The sequence below is a fragment of the Macrotis lagotis genome, chromosome 4, assembly GCF_037893015.1.
Source record: "Macrotis lagotis isolate mMagLag1 chromosome 4, bilby.v1.9.chrom.fasta, whole genome shotgun sequence".
Lineage (NCBI taxonomy): Eukaryota > Metazoa > Chordata > Mammalia > Peramelemorphia > Peramelidae > Macrotis > Macrotis lagotis.
In genome coordinates, this window is record NC_133661.1 from 237,798,656 (window position 1) to 237,821,593 (window position 22,938).

A 22,938-nucleotide genomic window follows, 5' to 3' on the forward strand; every position below is an offset into this window, starting at 1 on the left:
AAAAAACCCAAACTTTTGCTAGGCAAAGACCCTTAGGGTTTCTGGTCAAAGCTTTCTTTTGGAGCCCAAACAATGCTTCCAGGAAAGGAGAGGGGCAACTAATACTGTGCAGAATGAGAAACATATTTCCAAGGAACTAAAGATACTAAGAAGATAAAGGTTGAGGGCACAGGAACTGAGGGTATTGAAAGAGAAGAGTATGCTAAGGAATGCAGTTGAGTTAATGGAACAACTAAAGGAGTGAAAGTTTGAGAATACTGTTGAAACAGGGATATTTTTAAGGATTTAAATTTTACTAAATGGACAGCGAAGTTCTTAAAATTCTATGAAGTCGTCTCTGGTTGAGAAGGTAAGTCTGTGGTCATTGTTTGCTGCTTGATTGGCATAGCTTTAGAGTTTTCTAGATTGTAAATAGCAATTTTTTCTGTTTTGGAAGGAGTCTTTCATTCCAAAATTGATTTTATTCATTTTTGGATAAACAAAAGAAACTATTCTTTGCTTCATTTTTTTCCTTTAACTTTTTAATCACTGAGAAACCCTGATTGTCTTGCCCTCCTAGTTTGACTTTTATGTGGATAGATGATAGATAGATAGATAGATAGATAGATAGATAGATAGATAGATGACTAAGAAAATTCTTAGCCTCTTTGTCTCATTTCTGAACATAAACTTAACTATAGAATGAACATTTCCTCACTCAAACTGAGAGTTGGGAAACATTTTAGCTTAAAAATACTTCTACTGCATATGGGTGGGATCTTCCTTAGTCCTCCTGATCCATATCTGGCCACTGAACCAAAATGGTTCCATAGGAGGATGTGAGTCTGATGATTTTGCACATAGCTCCCCCATTTTGGGGAGAGAGGGAGAAGACATCATATTATAGAAAAATCGTAGCAAAACCAGCAATTTGATCAACATTTCCTCTGAGATATGGATGATAATCTAGAAGACTGAATCCAAGAGCCTTGGAAATGGAAATTTTTCCAATTCAGTATCCATAGACAAACATTCTGGGAAATAACCACGGTGCAGATGTAGCATGGCAACTGTTCCCATGGGTGCTACAGATAAACCACTGAAAATCTAGGGAAAAAATATTGCTACTAAAGCTCTGACAAATGGTTCAACATCAAGAATCCTTTATAATTTTGTCAGTAGCAAAGACATTAAATAAATATTGCCAATTGTTGTGTTACTATACCCTAAGGACCTTGGGACTTTTCCATCTGACTTATAGCTGTAGTTCTCCAAATATGCTGTCTCTTCCATTAAAAGTAAATTCCTTTAGTGTAAGAAGAGATTCCTTTAGAACAGTGATTGTCTTACTTTCATATTTGTATCCCTAGAGATAAGCTTAGTGCTTTGCACATTAATAAATATTTCCTTCATAGATTTTAATACAAATATCACTATTTTCAAGACTCAAAAAATTTTTTTTCAGAAAACCTTTTCTAATCCCTCTTAATTATTATAATTTCCCTTTGTTAGTTAATTTCTATTTATGTTGTATATAGTTTATGTCTACATAACTCTTTGCATGTTATGTCCCTGATTAATTTGCTCCTCCAGGACAAGGACATTTATTTGTCTTTGTATACACACACACACACACACACACACACACACACACACACACATATATACATATATACATATGATACTAACATGTCTGCTAATTGTTGAAAATGTAACCTTCCATTGCTATTTGAAATTATATGTATAAAATATGTATGTTCACATGCATATATGTATATTTGCGTATATAGCTTCAAATAGGAATAAAATAAGAAAGGAAAGGAAAGCAAGAACTGCCATCAAGTGCTTTTCTGCATGATGGAAAATCAAAGTTCTCATTAATATTGAGTAATTTTGACTTGATGTTTCACTCCTGACTATGCATTATAGTGAAAATAGCATAGGTTTAGGAAGCAGGGTGCTTTTATATAAATATCATATTGGATGATCTGAGCTATATAACCTTGGAAAAATAATTTACTCTTTATGATCCTCAATTTCCTTATCTGTTGGGAACATTGATTCTTAGGGGATAATGTTTTGTAAACCAGAAATATATATATATACTCTGGTTTTCATTAATCTGTTGTCCAGAACATGAAAAAGAAAGTGGAATCAATCAAGAATTTTTAATGAGAGAGCTTCTTTATGCAAGCTCATATGTCTAAGTTCATAGACATATTTTGATTGTTAATAATGAATTGAGATAATACATTTGCTTCTGGGACTTAAACTGACCTTTTACCAATGGATTTCTGTCAGAACAAATCACATCACTCATTTACCACAGTCTTGGAGCTAACAAGGGCTATATAGCTAAGTTAAGCTAAATTAAGCTATAGCAGAAAACAGTGGTGCTACAACCATCTCTTTGGAAATTAGAAAGCTTTATAAATATTGAAACTAGTGTGTACATGAAAAATTTTCTTTTTGCATGAGGGATGACTTAAACCATAATCGATGTAAGTAATTCTTGATATAAAAATGTCCTTCACCAAAGCAGACAGCTAACTTACCTGGAACATAGATTCTTATAAATTTTTGTAGAACACTGAGAGCTTTTTGAGATTAATGAAGTTAATATATATGGCAGAACAAGGGGAAAACCCCAGAAATTTCTGACTTTAGGGTGAGACTTTCAAACCTTTATCATAGTTTTATTTTATTCCCAGAGCAATATGAATGACCATATACAAAATGGATTAATGCATATTCTATCAAATTAATTTTCAAATAAATTAATATTTTTGAAAGGAAAAAAAGACATCTAAATGAAGGGAGCCTGTCCTGTGCCCTTGTCCTCCTGGGGCTTCATGTGGGCAAAATAAAGAAATTTTATCACAGAAATGTGTCTTTGGACAAGTCATTTGCCCTTCTCTGAGTCTCAGTTTCTTTATCTGGAAAATAGTAATAATAACAGTACCTACTTCATAAGATTATTATGAGAATCAGTAAGATAATGTATAACAAGTGATTTCTAAATACTAAAGTGTTATAAAAAACAGTTATTATTATATGGTTTTTGCTTTTGTTGATATTATTTGACTTGGTCCTGATTGGATACTTTTTAAAGGTTTGAGGAAGAGTAGTAATCCTGTTTTTATTTTGTTTTGTTTTTGTATACTTCTAGAAATCGAAACTTATTTTATTGATTTGCCAAATATAGTTTAGTATGCTATTCTGTTCTTCTTTATATTATGTAATGGTATGCTTGCTCTTTTATTAGACAGCATCCAATCTGGCTTTCCTTCTCTCTTTATAACCCTTTCTTCTTTTTCTCCTTACTTCATCCTCCTATAGTCTGTGTCCTCTAGCTGTAGTTATCCCTCAGAGTTCTATCCTAGGTCCTCTTCTCTTCTCCCTTTGTACTAATTCTCTTGGTGATCTCAATAATTTCCAAGATTAATTTTTTGTTTATTTTTATGTTTATGATTATCAAATCTACCTTCTTGTTCTAATCTCTCTTCTGACCTCCAATCTTGCATCTCTGTCTTTGAGACATCTCAAATTGGATGTTCAGGAGAGATCTTAAATGCGACAGGTCCATGACAGAAAAATCATTAACTTTTCCCTTAATTCTCATGTTTCTTGCTGACATATACAGACTTTCTCTATTACTGAACAGGGAAACATCATTCTCCCAGTTCCTCAGGCTAATAATCTAGATATTTCTCTATCTCGCACTTTCTCCATTCAGTTTGTTGCCAGAGATCCATCAATTTCACCTATGTAATATCTCTCAAATTTGACCCCTTCTTTTCCTTGACACTACCTCTACTCTAGTGGAAACTCTCATTAATTCATATATTGATTATTACAATAGTGGGCTTGCCTGCCTTAAGTGTCTCCTCACTCTATTTATCTCTAAAGTGATTTTCTTAAATTGCAGATTTGATCATATCACTCCCACTAAATAAACTCCAGAAGTTTAAATTTGCCTCAGAAAAGAAATACAAAATGCTCTATTTGGCATTCAAAGCCCTTCATAAGCTAGGCTTCCCCTACTTTTCTAGTGTTCTTATATCTTCCTCCTCTGAACATATTCTTAAATCCAATAACTGACTCTATGGCCATTCCATGAATCAGAAACTATTTCTTATCTCTGAACATTTTTTCTGACTGCCCCCCCCATCCCATTCTTTAACTCTGGCTACTGATAACGCTTTCATCTCAAGTTTTAACCAGTATTCCACCTTCTACAATACATCTTCCCTAATCCCTTTCAATTCCAATGCCTTCCTTCTTATAATTTTATGCATTTATCCTGCATATAATTTGTTCTGTATATATTTGTTTGCATGTTGTCTCTCCCGCTAGACTGTAACCTCCTTGAAGGCATAGGTTGTCTTACCTCTTTTTTTTATGTGTGGCTTGTAGCACAGTGTCTGACACATTGGAGGTACTTAAATATTTCTTGAATGAATGATTATATAGCAGTCAGAGAAATCTTAAAGATCATATAGTCAAATAATTTTATAGATGTGAACTGAACCTCAGAGAAAATGTATAATTATCATCAAAGTTATTGTAGTCACTTAGTCACTGAGTCAGGACAAAAACCTATTTCTTTTCTTTGTTTCCTGACAGAAATATGATGAAAAATGGTGATCAGTATCAGAATACAAGGTAGTACCCCACAGATGATAATTTAAAACTGAAATAGTAATCTTGTTTTGAATTTCAAATGTAGACTTAGAAATAGTTTTTTTTTATTTTGTAGTGTTCTAAAATGTATTAAAAAATAAGGATAATATTTCAAACAGAGCAAATGCTAACTCAAGTAACATTTAGGCATTCCTTTAATATCTTGGTCTTCCTTCAACTCTGTGATTTTTGACATCTACTGCTAGTTATTTCCTAATCTTTCAGATGCTCAGTGGTCACTTAGCGCTCCATCTTTGGTTTACAGCACCCTAGCTCTCTCCTTGTCCTTAAACCATTTGACATCTAGTAAAAAACCTATAATAAACCCATTGATTAGATACCTATAGGGTTCTAAGAGATAGTACTGTACCTTTCGCTTCCCATATTTAATAATTGGATGGAACTTATTAACTAATGTCCTAGACCAGCTGCTCTTCAAAGTTTTCAAAGCAGTACAATTTAGGTCTAGTGTGAGAAGACAGAAGCCTTACAATCTAACATAAACCCTAGAGAAATCAGGGTTGGTTATTATGAAATAGATGGAGCCCAAATTGGAAACTGACTAATCTTCTATCATAATACACATTGAATGAAATGGAAAAAGTAAATAAATGAAAGATATGAAATTTTAAAATGCTGAATAATCTAAAGTTGTATTAACAGTCCATCTAAGGAATATGTATAAACATGCATTATTTAGTTGAGCATTTAGTCCTTTGAAAAGCTATTTGATGTTTCACAAGCTAAAAACACTATGCAGATTTATTTAATATTTATATGACAATTTAGATTTGCAAAAGATTTCCAGAACATTTATTACCTGGTGATCCAAACTACCCCAATGTGTAAATTCTTTCCCAGGTACAAAGGAGATGAATTTGAAAATAATTTTCACTCTTGCAGTCCATTATAAATGCCAGTTAATGAATCAGGCTAAGTAACAAGGATCACTGCAACCATATTAAATTATGTCCAGTTAATGCAAAATATTGCTGCCACTTTAGAAGGTCTACAACCAGTAAAATCAAGGCCAGACTATTGACTATGACCTAGATATCTTGAAGGAGAGGAATGTAGATGAAGCACAATGTTCTATAACATAGTAACCAATTCAAAGTCATAGTCTGTAATGCTTTCAAACTGAATTTCCTTGCTCTGTTAAAAAAAATGCTGATTCTCTGACTGGGGAAAACTTTCCAAGTTCTAAGAAATACAAGTGAATATTGTGTATGTAAAGAACACTAGAATGAAGAAATTGACATTATAGGTCAGATTCTGTAAATAATTTGCTAGAATTGAGATAATGTATTTTTTTAATGTTACTGCTTTTTTGCTTCTTCCACATTTCATTATAATGCATTTCATTATTTTTTGTGTTCCTATTTAGCTGCATTTTTTTCATTTCATTATTTATTTTATTTTTGTTATATTACTTTTCTTAATACATGTAAACTTTTTAGAATTCTTTTCATGTAAATTTGAATTTAAAATTCTATACTTCACTGATCACCTTTCCCCACCTTTAGAAGACCAGCAAATTAACATAGATTTTACATGTGCAGTCATATAAAATTTGATTCTATATTTTCCATGTTGTAAAAGAAAATAGATAATAAACCAAGAGAAACAGAGAAAAAAATTTAAAAGTGTGCTTTAATTGTCTCCCTCAGTTGTTTTTTTTTTCCTCTGGAGGCAGGTAACATTTTTTATCATAAATCCTGGATCTCTTTTCAAAGCCATTTTTGCTGTTTTTGCTGGTTTTTATCTGATTTACTTTATATTATTAATTTTTTGATCCTTTAACTCCATATATGTATATATATATATATATATATATATATACACAAAAAACACATAGCTATATGTATATATACATTTGTACACACTCACTCATGTTTGTAAAGAAATGTGTATGTTTATTGTTATCTTTTAATTTATAATCTTTAATTTTTATTTTTATTTCTCACTCCTTACTGAATCTTTGACTCATCTACAATATAGAGGCAGAGTTGTCATTCACACTTGATTCTACAGCTTATATTGTGGGAAAACACTACAAAAAAGAATTCTGGTGCTCTTCTTATCTTAGTGCATATACTTATGGCTAATTTTAGTCTTATCACTAGAAAGTGATTTCCACTTGGTTAGAACCAGCTTTAGCATTTACAGACTTTTTTCTCCTTTTGGTATCCTGTGCAAGGAGAAAAAATTATTTGTGATGATTCAACCCATACCCTGGATGCCTCAATGATTGATTAATTTTCCAAGTCTTTGTATGCTCCCCTATCTTGGTTGTTTTTAATGAGATTTTTTAATGCTTATTTCTGGTACCTAGAGCAGCTTTGGTGATTGTGTATACCTTGGTATTTAAGGTTTCCAATTTTATTTCATACCCTTCTGTTTTTACCTTATATGATATTTCTGCCTTTTCATCTTGTGGATTCAGTTTTATTTATTCCATATTTCATCAATAATTATATTTATTGAGGTTTTAATTTTTAGAGTAGAACTAATCTGCTGTTTTATTTCTATAGCCCAAAGAAATTTCAAGAGAGTACTTAAAAACTGATGAAAAATCATGAGGTCCTACAAAGAAAATTAAATTATGATGAGGAACACTGAACCAATCAAAGATCTCCTTCTGCAGTCATGTTAATTTGTTTAAAAGGATTCTTGACTTTAAAAAAAGTGGAAAATTGACTTCAGAGAAGTCTGGTAGTTCTTAACTAACTCAGGAGATGGAGATTGTGAGAATTGGAGAGATCTCCTGAGTTTTAAATAGGTGAAGACTCAAGCAATCAGTCAGGTAGGTAACTTTTCCAAGGTACAATTTTAAATTATAGGGATACTGTAGTGAGTTTGTGGCTAAAGAGAACAAATATGTCCCAAGGTGTCAGTCATTGGGGTAGGATAGCAAGATAAGAATACAGTTATAGGGAAATGTATGGAGCCAAAATATAAGGCCTGGTCTTGTTTACAAGGAAACTGGCAATATCTTCTAGTTCCAGTAGCTAGAACAATTATTAGCTTAGGACAAGTCCTAAGATGGAAAATTCTAAGACAAGAAACAATGAATCTATAAATCTCTCAAGTTTTCTTGGAAAATTGACCTTAGAACTTAAGAGCAGGACTGAATATTCAAATGAATAAAAATGAATTATAGCAATGGGGACTGGAAGGCTAGAGGAGAAATAGCAGGCCTCTTAGATTCATTAGTACAGACCCTACTAAGGAACAGAGAACAGAGAACATTCAACATTCAAGTTAGTAAATAGTATATGGTATTCATGACTAGTTTAATTATTTAGTAATGCTATAACATAAAACCATATTGATAATTTTAGCTATTAATGTTTTTATTAACAATTAAAATCAGTAGTTCAGTTTTTGAAACTGTTGTATTTCTGAATCAAAAGTTATGGAGAGTTTAGTCGTTTTTTTTCTTGCATAGGCCAATAAATGGGCTAATTTATGACTACTACAACAACATTCCATGACTTTAATAGTCCTATAGCACCTTGAACAATTGACTATTTAATCCCAGGTTTAGGTTGAATGATCAAATTTGTTTTTTTGTTTGTTTTTTCAAGGTAATGGGGTTAAGTGACTTGCCTAAGATCACACAGTTATGTAATTATTAAGTTCTGAGACTGGATTTGAACTCAGGTCTTCTGACTCCAGGGTCAGTGCCCTACTAGTGCACCACCCAGCTGCCCCTTGAATGATCAGATTACAAAGATGTTTTACCTTTCAAGGGAGATTAAGTCAAGATGGAAAGTTACAGACCACCCCACTTAATTCCCTTAATCCCTTCCAAATAACTTTAAAATAATTCCTCAAGTCAAATTTTGTAACAGCAGAATCAAAAGGAGGTCATGAGGAGATATTTTTCAGCCTCAGAAACCTTAATAGATTGAGAAGAAAAGTTTGCAACACTGACATATAAATCTGTCTTTAACCCACACATGGAATGGCAGCCACAGTAACTATCTCAACCACAATAGCTTCAGGAGTTCTCAGCTCAGAAGTGGTAAAGGGGTCAGACAATTGATCACAAAGAAATTGCAGAGTATACTTTGCTGCCCCTATATTCAGCAGACAATGACTGAAAACTCTATTGCACGTAAGCAGTTGTGCTTCACAGTTACAGAGTTGGGTTAGTTAGTCACAAGGGAACAGAGATCCTGGTCTCTGTTTCAAGGCAAAATGAAGAACTAGTGCTTGTGGTTGCAGGGGACCATTAATGAATCCTGTAAAAATACCATAGGGGAGACTAAGAAAGAAATGACCATAACTTTCCAAGGATCACACAACCTTGGAAATATCACAAATTTGCAGGCTCCAGCACAAGCTCTGAAAAGAATAACATGAAAAACATGAATGTGGGTCTCAGAGTCAGTAAGTCTGAGAGAAGTTGGGAAAGTACCTGATCTTTCCCCAGTTTCCCTAAGAAATAATGCTAAATTAAGCTTCTAAATGAATTTTAGAATGACAGAATATAGAAAAAGAAATAAAACCAATTTCCTAGTTTAAGTTAACTTAGGCATATTTCAAGAAAGGTCTATTTTATTTGGGTAAAAGGAGAATGTAGCCCAGGTGTCTGGGTAAGCCAGTGGGGTGATGCTCTCAGTCAAAGCACAGATCAGTAACCTAGGTTCCTGATTCTGTATCAGGAGACTGAAAGAGCAGTAGACAAGCTGTGAAGCCCCTAGTTTTAGAGAACAGGGCAGATTGACAACTTTAAAACCCAGGCAAGAGGCTTCAGACAGAAACTTGTGCCCCAGAAGTAGAGCCCAATTTTTTTTAAATGATTATAAAATTTAAATGAGTATAAAATTAAAAGAACAATGATCATTAAAAAGCTATTATGGTGACAAGGAAAACATAAATTCAGAAAAGGACACACAACATTGTCAAATTTCCTATTATGTAAAGCCTCAAAGTTAAATATGAATTAATCTTGAGTCCAAAAAGTCTTATTAGAAGACTCAAAAGGGATTGTAAAATTAATAAGAGAGTAGAAGAAAAATTGGGGGGAAAATGAAAATTATGTAAACGCTTTATGAAAAAAGTCAATAGTTTGGAAAAGAAAGCACAAAAATTAACTGAAGAAAACATCTCCTTTGAATGAAATTAGTTAAATGGAAGAAAAAAACAAACTACTGATCAAAACATTTTCTTTAAAAGTAGAATTCATCAAATGGAAAAGGAAATACAAAAACTAACTTAAGAAAATGATTCTTTGAAAACTAAAACTGTGGGAAGTTAAGGACATTATGAAACATCAAGAGTCAGTAAAAAATATCTGAAGAATGAAAAAAATAGAAGAAAATGCAAATTACCTCAGTAAAAACAACAGAAACAGCTGATCTGGAAAATAGATGTAGAAGAGATAATTCAAGTATTATCACCTACCTGAAAGCTCTGATGAAAAAAGAGCATGGAGAGCATTTTTCTTTTCTGCCCTGATCCTCTACAATCAAAAAATAAAACACCAATCACCTTCTGAAAGAGTTCCCAAAATGAAAACTTCAAGTAATATTGTAATAAAATTCCAAAATTATTAGGTCAAGGACAAAATATTGCAAGCAGCCAGAAAGAAAAGAAAATCAAGTATCTTAGAGTCACAGTCAGAATAAAACAAGACTTAGTAGCTTCTATACTAAAATATTAAAAGAAAAGGAAAACATACTATAAAATAAGATTATACTGTTTACATCTTCACACTGGAGTTTCAGTTATAGAAATTTTCAGGAGTATATGAAGACAAAGTATGTGGACATAATTTGACCTTAAAGTGATGATTTAAAAAAAATAAGGGATAAAAATAATTTTATTGTGAAAAGAGGAAATGGGAAGACAGAAAATGGTAAATTAAATTACAGTATGAGACACAAAGACCTATTACAATAAAGGGAAAGAAAGGAAGGGGGTGAGCATTGATTGAATCTTACTTTCAGTGACTATGATTAAAAGAGCTATTAATAACCTCTTGTAGTTCAGTTTAGAAACTTATAAGGGAAGGGGGGGGAAGAAAAAAAGTTATCTTATTATGTAATTCTGCTATGTCTCATACTTTATGTGTCTTTCTGAAGGATATGTTTTCTCTCTCATCACATCACAGATCAATTCATACCATGGAAACAATGCAAATACTAACAGACTACCTTCTGTGGGGAATGGGGGTAGGGAAGCAAAATTGTAAAATTCAAAATAAATAAAATATTTCAAAAAATAAAAAGAAATCTTTTCCTCAAAAAAAAGGTGGGAGCTAATAGAAAGTTGGGCATACTGAAAAGATGGTGGTCAAAATCAAAGTATTGGTGAGTATTGATAGGATGAAAAGAGTGAGAAAAAAGTATAAATAGAAGGAAAAATATGATAGAGGGAAATACACAGCAATAATACCTGTGAATGTGAATGTGATGAATTCTTTCATAAAATAGAAACAGATAAAATAGAAAAACAGAATCCTACTATATATTGTTTATAACAAATATGTCTGAGAGATTCATGCAGAAAAAAGATAAAAGACTAGAGTAGAATGCCTTGAGTTTCAGCTGAAGTTAAAAAAATTCAGTAGTAATCTTGATCTTAGAAAAATTATAATCAAAAGTAGGTCTTTTCAAAAGACATAAGGAAGAAAAGTACATATTTCTAAAAGTTAACAGACAATGAAATAATATCAGTACTAAAAGTAACTGGTATACCAAATAACATAATATTCAAATTTTGGGAGAAGTTAAATGAGCAAGAAACAAACAGCAAAGTTACAAATAGTGTAGTTTTGCTGTCAGCATTAGAGAAATCAAACCTTAAAATAAAAAATATAGAAATTAAGTTGAATAGAATTCTAGAAAACATATATATTGACCTCTGAAAGAAATTGAATTAGAATAGAAAGGAACATAACATTTTTCTCAGTGTAACATGGCACTTACTCTAATTGCTCACACTAGGGCATGAATATTTCACAGTCAGATGCAGAAAAGCAGAAATATTGAATTCTTTGTGTTCAGATCATGAGACAATAAAAATTACACATATTAAAGGACTACAGAAAGACTAAAAATAATTAGAAATGAAATTATGTATTCCTTAAAGAATGAGAGGGTCAAACAACAAATCATGGAAACAATCAAAAATGTCATTGAAAAGAATGGCAATAATGAGACAAGATGCCAGAATTTATGACATGCATTCAAGGATGTTTGTAGGCAAAATTTTATATATCTAAATGCTTACATGAATAAAATAGAGCTTTCTCTATTTTATTTAGACTAATTGGAGAGGCAATTTAAAAAGTTAGAAATAGGAAAAAAAAATTTCCCCAATTAAATACTAAATTAGAAATTCTGAAACTCAAAGGAGAGATTAATAAAAGTATTGAAATAAAAATAATTTATATTTTTATAAAGAAATAATAAAAATTAAACATTGGGTTAACATGATTTATAAAGAAAGAAAACCAAATTATAAGTATCAAAAAATGAAAAGTATCAATTCACCACTGAATAGGAACTTAAAACAATAATTCAAAACTATTTTGTCCACCTGTATGCCAAAAAATCTGATAGTCTTAGTGAAATGGATGAACATAGGGGCAGCTAGGTGGCATAATGAATAGAGCACTGGCCCTGGGGTCAGTAGCACCTGAGTTTAAATCTGTGTGACCTTAGGCAAATCATTTATCCCCATTGCCTTAAATAAATAAAAAATTTGAAATAAATGCATGAATATTTACAGAAATAGAAATACCAAATAGAAATACCAAATAGAAATAAAATGCTTAAATAATCTAATTTTATATACATATATACATATGTATGTATAGACATTTATAATCCTATACATTTTTGTTTAAGTCTGAATCATTAAAAATAAAGTTCTGTAGTCCTATTTAATACAATCACTAAATTATTAAAAGCAAATTAATTTCATATGGATGACTTAGAAAAATATATATATTTGCACACTACCTCATCAAAGGAGATATACATTTTAATAGAGCTTCATCAAATCACCTAGCTCACAATGAATTCTCTCCACTATTTCTATATCCTTTATATTCTATGCTACTCCTTTAACAATTAATTTTGTAATTATTTCTAATTTTTGTTATACTGTTATTTTAGTCTCTGCATGTATATTAGTAATAATAGAAAATATTTACATAACTTTTTAGAAACATCTTTTTAGATCCTCACAATAATTCTGGGAAATGAGGAATATGATCTCCATTTTACTGAAGAGGAAACTAAGGTAAACAGAAGTTACCTATCTTATCCAGTGTCAGAGGCTGAGGCTGGATTTGAACTTAGGTCTTTCTGATTCCAGGTCCAGTCCTCTAATCACTGTACTTCCCAGATGCCTGTATGCTTTTCAAGGGCAAGAAACCTTATCATCATAGTTTACTTGATCTTCCTCAGTGCCAACATCTAACATAGTGCTATGAACACATTGAGTGTTTAATGTAAGGTTTATGGAACTGATCTGTATTAATGATCACAATATTTACTAATATAAAATAAATTGTCATATGAATCAAATAATGTTTAGAATTGTCTTTTTTCCCCTTAAATGCAATTTTGTTGATTGACTGAACAGCTATGGGAAAAAAGAAATACAACTAGAGTTTATGATTATTGTTTTAATAATTGTATCATATGACAATATAAATTATAATATAGGTATTGGATAATATATCCAACTTAGTTCATCTATCTTCACAATGCCTTAGCCAAAGGAATGTAAAGGCAGATTTTCTTCAACTCTGATATCCTGCAGTGTTAAATGAGTTACCTATGATGCTTGACAAAAGGAAACCTGTCTCCTGAACCATAGTATTCTTTTTCAGTACATCAATTAAAAATGCTTTTCACTACAGTAAAAATGCCTTGTGTGAAAACTTCACAACTACAACTAGGTTGACAGTGATTTAGAAGAACTAGTTATGAAATGCTGCAAGCAAAATCATCTTGGACAATGGATTATCCTACTTTGCATTTCTTTTTGGTCAGAGCAATTAAAGTTTGACCTACTACAACCTCATCTGCTGGTTTTTTCTGTGTAGCACCGTTTTTTTTTTTTTAAGGTTGGCATATTCACTGAAACTGCAATGTAGGGAATCTGTTCACAGACTGAATTTCCTGTTGCTTCCCAGACTTTGTATTCCAATAGCTCCATTTAAAAAAAGATGAACAAGTCAAAAATAAATTCCATAAGAAAAAATTCTCCAAGACCAAATTGATTTATACCAACGTTAACAGAACAATTAATTTCAATACTATACAAATAATTTGGATAATAGGTTGAATCGTGCCAAATTTCATCCGTGACACAAATATGGTCCTTATACCTAAACCTGGAAGAACCAGAACAGAGAAAGAAAATTATAGACAAGTTCCCCTAATGGATATTTAAATAAAATGTTATTAAAGAGAATACATGAATTTATCACAAGGATGATGAATTAGATGGGATTTATTTCCAGGGAGGCAGGGTTGTTTAATATTAGAAAAAGCTATCAGTATAACTGATCATATCATTAACAAGCCTAAAAGAAATCATGTGTTACCTCAATAGATGCTGAAAAACCTTTTAATAAAATATAGAAATTATTCCTTTTAAAAATACTAGACTTCTCTCCAGGAGTCCTCGTGAGAGTGACATTGTCTTTAAACCCCAAGCGGCAATCCCTGAAGCACCTTCGAGATGCCCAGGGAAGACAGGGCTACCTGGAAACCCAATTATTTCCTCAAGATCATCCAACTTTTAGATGATTATCCAAAATGCTTCATTGTGGGAGTAGACAATGTGGGCTCCAAGCAGATGCAGCAGATCCGGATGTCTCTCCGTGGGAAGGCCGTAGTGCTGATGGGAAAAAACACTATGATGCGCAAAGCCATTCGTGGGCAGCTGGAGAATAACCCTGCCCTGGAGAAACTGCTGCCTCATATCCGTGGGAATGTGGGTTTTGTGTTCACCAAGGAAGATCTGACTGAGATTAGGGATATGCTTCTGGCCAATAAGGTACCAGCTGCTGCCCGTGCTGGTGCCATCACTCCATGTGATGTCACGATGCCAGCCCAGAACACTGGTCTGGGTCCTGAGAAGACTTCATTCTTCCAAGCTATGGGTATCACCACCAAGATTTCCAGGGGCAACATTGAAATTTTGAGTGATGTGCAGCTGATTAAGACTGGAGACAAAGTGGGCGCCAGTGAGGCCACCTTGTTGAACATGCTGAATATCTCCCCGTTTTCCTTTGGGCTGATCATTCAGCAGGTGTTTGACAATGGCAGCATCTATAACCCTGAAGTGCTGGACATCACAGAGGAGACCTTGCACCTTCGCTTCTTAGAGGGTGTCCGTAATGTTGCCAGCATCTGTCTGCAGATTGGCTACCCAACTGCTGCATCAGTGCCCCACTCTATCATCAATGGGTACAAGTGGGTCTTGGCTGTAGCTGTGGAGACTGAATACAGTTTCCCGCTTGCTGAAAAGGTGAAGGCCTTTCTGGCTGACCCTTCAGCCTTTGTAGTGGCTGCCCCTGCGGCTGCAGCTCCAGCTGCTGCTGCTCCAGCCAAAGTAGAAGCCAAGGAAGAGTCGGAAGAGTCCACTGAAGATATGGGATTTGGTCTGTTTGATTAGCCCATGGGATACAACTATTTTGCCAGTTTATTTGTGGAACAAAGAAATAAAAATGTTCATTAAAAAAATACTAGGGAGTGAAGGAATAAATGTAGTTTTTCTTAAAATGACAAACAGTATATATCTCAAATTATCAATAAACAGTAAATATAAATGGGGATTAATTAAAAAATTTCCAATAAGATTGCGATAAGATACCTATTAACAGCACTTTTATTCAATATTGCACATGATATATTGACTTAAGTAATGAGAGAAGAAAAATAAAGTGAAGGAATTAGAATAGACTATGAGGCAATGAACCTATTACACTTTGCACATATTATGATGGTATGTTTATAGAATCCTAGAGAATCAATTAACATTAAAAAATAACTTGTTCAAATAATTAACAAATTTAGTAAAGTTACACAAGAAGAAAATAACCCCACATAGATCATTATTAGCATTTCTATGTATTAACAACAATATCCGGCAGCAAGAGATAGAAAGAGAATTTTCATTTAAAATAATGGTAGATAATATAAAATATTTTTAAGTCTGCCTGTCAAGACAAACCCAGGAACTGTATGTGCATACGTACAAAGAACATTTCACACAAATAGAATAAGATATAAAGAAATGGTTAGGGGCGGCTAGGTGGTGCAGTGAATAGAGCACTGGCCTTGGAATCAGGAGTACCTGGGTTCAAATCCGACCTCAGACACTTAATAATTACCTAGCCATGTGGCCTTGGGCAAGCCACTTAACCCCATTGCCTTGAAAAATCTAAAAAAAAATGATTTAAAAAAAAGTGAATTGCTCATGGGTAGCCTGAGTCAATTTAATAAAAGAGGTAGTTCTATATAAATTAATTTGCTTATTCAATGCCATATTAAAGTTTCAGGATATAAAATAAATCTACATATATTATTAGTATTTCTATATATTATCAACAAAATCCAGCAACAGGAGAAATGGAAAGAGGAATTCTATTAAAAGTTATTATTGGCAATATAAAACATTTTGGAGTCTACCAATCAAGGGAAAGTCAGAAATTATACCAATACAATTACAAAATACTTTCCATAAAAAGAAGTTCAGATCTGAATAATTAAAAAAAAACATACTAATTCCTCATTGTTAAACATAACCAATATAAAAAATGACAATTATATTCAACTAATAACAATATCAATAAAACAACTAAAAATTATTTTATAGAATTAAAAATTTAATTAAATTTGTAGGAGAAAATGGGGAAAAAAAGGGAATTAAGGAAAACTCTGTTTTACTTGATGATTTTTAAAATGTGAAAGAAGATGCCCTACTATGTCTCAAACTATATTACAAAGCTGTAATACTCAAAACAATCTGGTGCACATCAAGAAATGGATCAGTAGATCAATTTGGATCAGTAGATAAGTAGAATAGATTAATTATACAATGCATTGACCATAATAAATGGTCCATAGTAATCTAGAGTGAGATAAACTGAAAAATCTCAGCTTCCAGGGCCTAAATTCATTTTTTGACAGAAAAACTGTAGGAAAAACCAGGAAAGAGTTTGGCAGAAATTTCAAAACATATTCTAAGTAATGAATAATATATGGCGTTTAGATGGTACAGTGGATAGAGCACTGGCCCTGGAGTTAGGAGAATCTGATTTCAAATTCAACCACAGATACTTAGTAATTAGCCAGCTGTGTGACCTTGGGTAAGTCATTTAACCCCATTGCCTTGCCAAAAAAAAGAAAGAAATGCTCAAAAAAAAAATACTTGGTACATGGTTTAAATATAAAGAGTTATATTATAAGGAAATTAAGGGAGTATACAATAGTTTACCTGTCAGGCAAGGGAAAATATTTATTACCAAATCAGAGAAAAAGAACATTATAGATTGTAAAAGGGATAATTCTGTTTATATTAAAATTAAAAAAAATAAAAGTAAAGGTTTTCACATACAACCCAATGTATTCAAGAAGATTGGAAGGGGAAGGGCTTATAGATTAAGCAATAAATCCTATCTACAGTCATATAAAGACTATACAATTCTCTACCACAACAAGAGCAGATTAACATACTTTTATACTGATAAGAGCATGAGTTTCATGTATAAAGGAGAGTGCATCCAATTTGTCAGTTAGGTAAAGGGTAAAATTATAGTAACAATAGTATTATTTTAAGGAAATTTCATTTTATTTCATTGCATTTACATTTCACTATTAGCTTGTTAGATAAGAATTTTCATTAAATCCCTTTGTAGATGAGGTAACAGAGACTGAGAGAATTATATCACTTGCCCATGGCATTTTTCTACATCATATCCAAGATAGGATTTAAACCCAGGTCTTCTAGTCCCAATCAAATAAAAAGACTATTGATTCAGTTTAATCCAAGTCAATACTACAACAATTTTTAAATACCTAAGAGGTGGCAATTTTTATGCCAAATTGAAAATAAAAAAAATGAAACCCTTTGACCCAGCAATTCTACTACTAGGTCTGTATCTTAAAGGAAAAAAAAATGAAAAGAGGAGGATAAGAAAAGGACCTGTTTATAGAAAAAGAGCTGTTCTTTATGTGGTGGCAAAGAATTGAAATTCAAAAAGATGCCCATTAATTGGGGAAGGATTGCACAAGATGTGTTATATGATTACAATGGAATTCTAATATGCTATCAGATATACAAAATGAAGTAAGCAGAACAAGGATAACTTTATACACTGCAACAGTAATATTGTATGATGATCATTTGTGAATGGGTTAGCGATTCTTAGCAATACAATTATGTAAGACAATTCCAAATTTCAAGTCAAAAAATGCTGTCCTCTTCCAGAGAAAGAACTAATGGAGTCTGAATGAAGATCTATGAATGCTTTTTTTTAACTTTATTTTTTGTCCATTTTCTTTTTTGTCCATATTGTTCATATGTTTTGCAACATTGTTTGCCCATATTGTCCATATATTATACATGCATAACATGTATCAAATTAATTTTCTTCTCAATGTTGGGGGATGGAGGAAAAGAAAGTATTGGAAACTCAAATCTTAAATGTAAATTTATAATTTTAGAAGTTAGATTTGTGTGTATATATAGAGACATGTTTAGATCTCACATGATTTTATGTATATATATACATGATTTTATATATATTATATATATATTACTGTGTTCTTTGAGAAAAGCATCAACTGTTATATGATGTCAGAAATCTTAGGATCATAGAGGTTGTGATTTCAGACAGACTTTCTGCCATGAACATATTGAGAACTATGAGTCAGATCAACAATACGATTTATTGTGAATAACTACATATAAGAACACTCCAAATTATTAATAGTAAAATAAAATTATAATGTCTAAGAATTTATCTCTTTACAGTTTTTTTGGACTTATTTATGAATGTTGATGAAGAAACAAAAGGAAAGGGGACAAGGAGGAAAAAAGAATAAGCTTTTAGACAGCATCTATTATGTCACATGCTTTGTGCTAATTGATTTACAAATATTTCCTCATCTGATCCTCCCAACAACTTGGAAAGATTGGTATTGTTATTATCCCAATATTATATTTGATGAAAATGAAGAAATAGAGATCAAGTGTCTTGGCAATGTTTGCACCATTAGGAAATATTTCAAGTTAGATCTGAACTCAGATCTTCCTGATTTCAGGTCCACTATCCTAACAAATGTTCCATATGGTTGCCCAAGAGAATGATTTCCATAGAAGTCAATGATTTAAATTCATTTCCCAGCCACAGTATTTCTGTCATTAGCAAGTAACACATGTAATTATATGAAAAGGGAAATGGATAGTAAAATAAGTAGAATACTGTATAACTTTACCTCTACCACAAAAGGAGCAGATTAACATACTTTTATACTGATAAGAGATTAGCTTCATGTATAAAGGAGAGTGCATCCAATTTGTCAGTTAGGCAAAGGGTAAAATCATAGTAGCAATAGTATTATGTTAAGGAAATTTCCTTTTATTTCATCTCATTTACTCTTCACTATTAGCTTGTTAGATAAGAATTTTCATTAAAAAGTGTATTTTTATAAAAAATATCTCTAGTCTTTTGGTGATTTCCATTTTAATGAATAATAGAATGCCTCAATCTTTAAACTTTGAGTTTGCATAAAACAAATCTATGTTACTCTATCAAAACATATAAATAAAAGATTTAAACAATTTAAAAAAGAAACACTGAAGTATTAAGTAGATTATTATTGAGCACAATACAGAAAAACAAAAGTGTTGAATAATACATCATTTAGGAGATATATCAAAAATTGGAATCATGATGATCTGAGTTTAAATCCTGGGTGTCATATTTCCATACTGTGTGACTCTGAGCAAGTCACTAAAATTCTAATTGCTTCAGTTTCATTAATTTTAAAATGGATATAAAGAATAGTTCCTAACTTATATATGATTGTTGTGAGAATAAAATAAGGTAGACTTTCAAATTATTGTTAATGATTAAGTACAAAAGTAGTGTATGTAAATCATTAATTTACTTGAAAAGGAAGAGGACTACAGATAGTTATATATATATATATATATATATATATATATATATATATAGTCACTATTCCCTTTGTTCAAAAATATTTTCCTTTTTTTATAGCAAAGGATTCTTGGAAGGAGAAAGGAATTTTTTTTAATGATAAAGAAAATACATTCTCCATGTCTAATTAATTTATCAAATAGTGAACATGTTTAAATAATATATTTCTCCCTCCAAAACAAATGTATCAGAAGTAGAACTTGCTAAAAATGAAATTTTGCTTTTCAAAACTTAACTTTCAAATGACCTGAGATCCAGCATATTTGGTAAATACTTCAGGATTAACTGTGGCAGGGAGTCATTTTTAAAGAAGCACAATAATCACTGGGAAATTTAAATTGTTCTTATGTGCACTCAAATTGCACACACATCTCTGCCTATTCCTGTGATTCCTGAAATTTGAAAACAGTAAGGAGAAAAAGAAATTGAGGAGAATTAATTTTAATATACTCAACATCATATTCTTATTGGAAATAGTATCTGAGAATTAATCTGTTGATCTCAGTAATAAGTTTCACATTTTGTATTCACCAGTATATTATTCGATTTCTCCATGCAAATTTACTTTTCAAGAAGTTTAGCCTTTTATTATTAGAAATCCCTCCCAATTAATAACAGTAATTTCTAAATCATTCAAAAGAAAGTTATTTAATAGCAATTTTTGTCGAAATATATAGAATGTTAAGAAAATTACAAACTGTGATTTATAGTTTTGTGCTTCATAATATTAGTATGTCACAAATCAATACAAAACACTGTTTCTGACACTTATTACTGATCATTGAGTGATCTTAGGTGTTCTTAATCTAAAAACTATAGTTTAAGTTTTTTAAGTAATCTTTCAAAGTGTCCCCAATATACCAAGTCAAATGACAAATAAGCCAACAAATTGACTTTAGGATTTCTTTTAATTACTTAAAAATCAGGTATTTTATCCTTTTAGCAAAATTTAGCATTATATTTTGCCTTAATATTCTACTATTAAAATTAAAATTTATAATGGGTTATAAAATCTTATATATATATATATATATATATATATATATGTAACTACCAATTTTTAATGAACAATCCTACTACTGCAGAACTCCTCAAGTGAGTTTTATAAAAAATAAATGCCCACTAAGTCATTTTTTTTAACTAACTTGCTTTCTTTATACAAAAGCAAAAATAACACAGAATTTAAAACTATCATTAGTTAAATTGACACTGACCCCAAAACCTGAATAGTCAAAATTTTTTATGGAAAGGTGAAAAGGTAAAGGTTTCCTTCCTCTAAATTTCTATCTTCCTTTTAAGTAAGAACTTAGATCACTTGGATCAGATGTATCAGAGCTAAAAAATTGTAATCTTAGTCCTTTTGCTACTGTATCTCATTTCATCTCTTCCTTTCACTGCTCCAATAACAATTCTTGTGTTTCCTTCATAAAGGAAATAAATAATATTATCAGAAATCTAAAAACAAATTCTATTTTTCTCTTCAATGCTCTGTGAACTGGGCTGATTTTGAGCTTACAAGAGCACAATTATTTGTTTACCCCTACAATGCAGTTCATATTACTACTTTTGGAATAGCTTCAGATGCACTATCATTAATTTGCTACATGCAAGTTGATTGAATGTCATTTTTTAGAAACTTATTCTCATTACCTTCTATGTGAAGTTTCAAGGTTTCCATTCCTACTATTTTCTTTAGCAAGTTCCTGCATTGAAAAGATCAGTACAAAATAGCCCAGATTCTTTAGTGATCAGATATCTTCTATCCCCTAAAATAAAAAATTAACTAGTAAATAAACAAGCAGATGAACAAACAAATAAATGAATTAATAAATAAGCAGATGCTTATTATGTGTAAAAAACTGTGGTAAAGATAGGGAATACAAATGCAAAACCTAAGTAATCTCTCTGTCTTTGTCAAGATTAAATATAGAGGGGCAGCTAGGTGGTTTAGTGAATAGACCATAATCCCTGAAGTCAGAAGGACCTGAGTTCAAATCCAGATTCAGACACTTAATAATGACCTATTTGTGTGACCTTGGGCAAGTCACTTAACCCCATTGCCTTATAAAACCTGAAAAAAAAGATTAAAGGTAGATTATAATATCAGTAGACCAAAGACAAAGCAAAAGAAAACTAAACCTTATACAAGATTTTAATTGATTTTTGAACTGTCAAAATCAATTTATCAGTTGCAAGGTTAAAAAAAGTTAAAGCTGAATTGAAATTAAAAAAATATTTTGGCTGAGGTATTATACATAGATGATGACTGGATACTTCAGGGAAATGTGTTTTCTGAATAATCACTTTCATATTTTAATTACTTTTCTATTGCCTTCAAAAACAAAATTCATAATGTTAGATTTTTAAAATGAAATTAACTTACTGCCAAGATTTGAAGCAATGACTTTGATTCATTATCTACCACAGTTAGGAATTCTACTTTCATGACTAAACAATAATGAAAGTTCTGAGTTACTCAACTGTGTAAAGAATTACTTCTTTATCCAAACAGGAAAAGAGATAAGAAAAATACAGACAGCTTTTATAAAATTTTAGGACATTGACTTTATGAGTTCTCATTAACAAAGTAATTTGATCAATACTCTCCTAAGACTTCACCCTCTTGAAATAGTAAGCATTTTTTATTTTAAATTTCTTGAATAAAGCAATATTTCTATAATACAGCACTATAAATAATGGTTGCACATGAAACTGCAAATCTACTTTTCACAAACTGCTATTCCTTTCAAAGGTACAGGAAAATATGCAAATTTTTTTCCTTTTCTTCTCCTTGTAGTAGAGATATTTACTATTAAACAACAATATATTTATATATATATTATGTGTGTGTTATATTTATATATGTATATATGTGTATAATAATTATTTTATTCATATAACTACTTATTAGTTCTTTCTCTGTAGGCTGATATGGTTTTTCTTTATATGTACTTTATTTTATTAAATCCACTCTTCATTTTCATGCAAGTCTCTCATTTTTTTCCCCTAAAATCATTGAACTCTTTTCTTATGGCACAGAAGTATTCGATCAAACAACACAGCACAACTTT

General features: G+C 31.5%; 1 pseudogene; it reads left to right on the plus strand.

Moving 5' to 3' along the window:
• Nucleotides 1–14,326: 14,326 nt before the first annotated feature.
• LOC141520339 (large ribosomal subunit protein uL10 pseudogene) lies at nucleotides 14,327–15,315 on the plus strand (annotated as a pseudogene).
• Nucleotides 15,316–22,938: the final 7,623 nt, after the last annotated feature.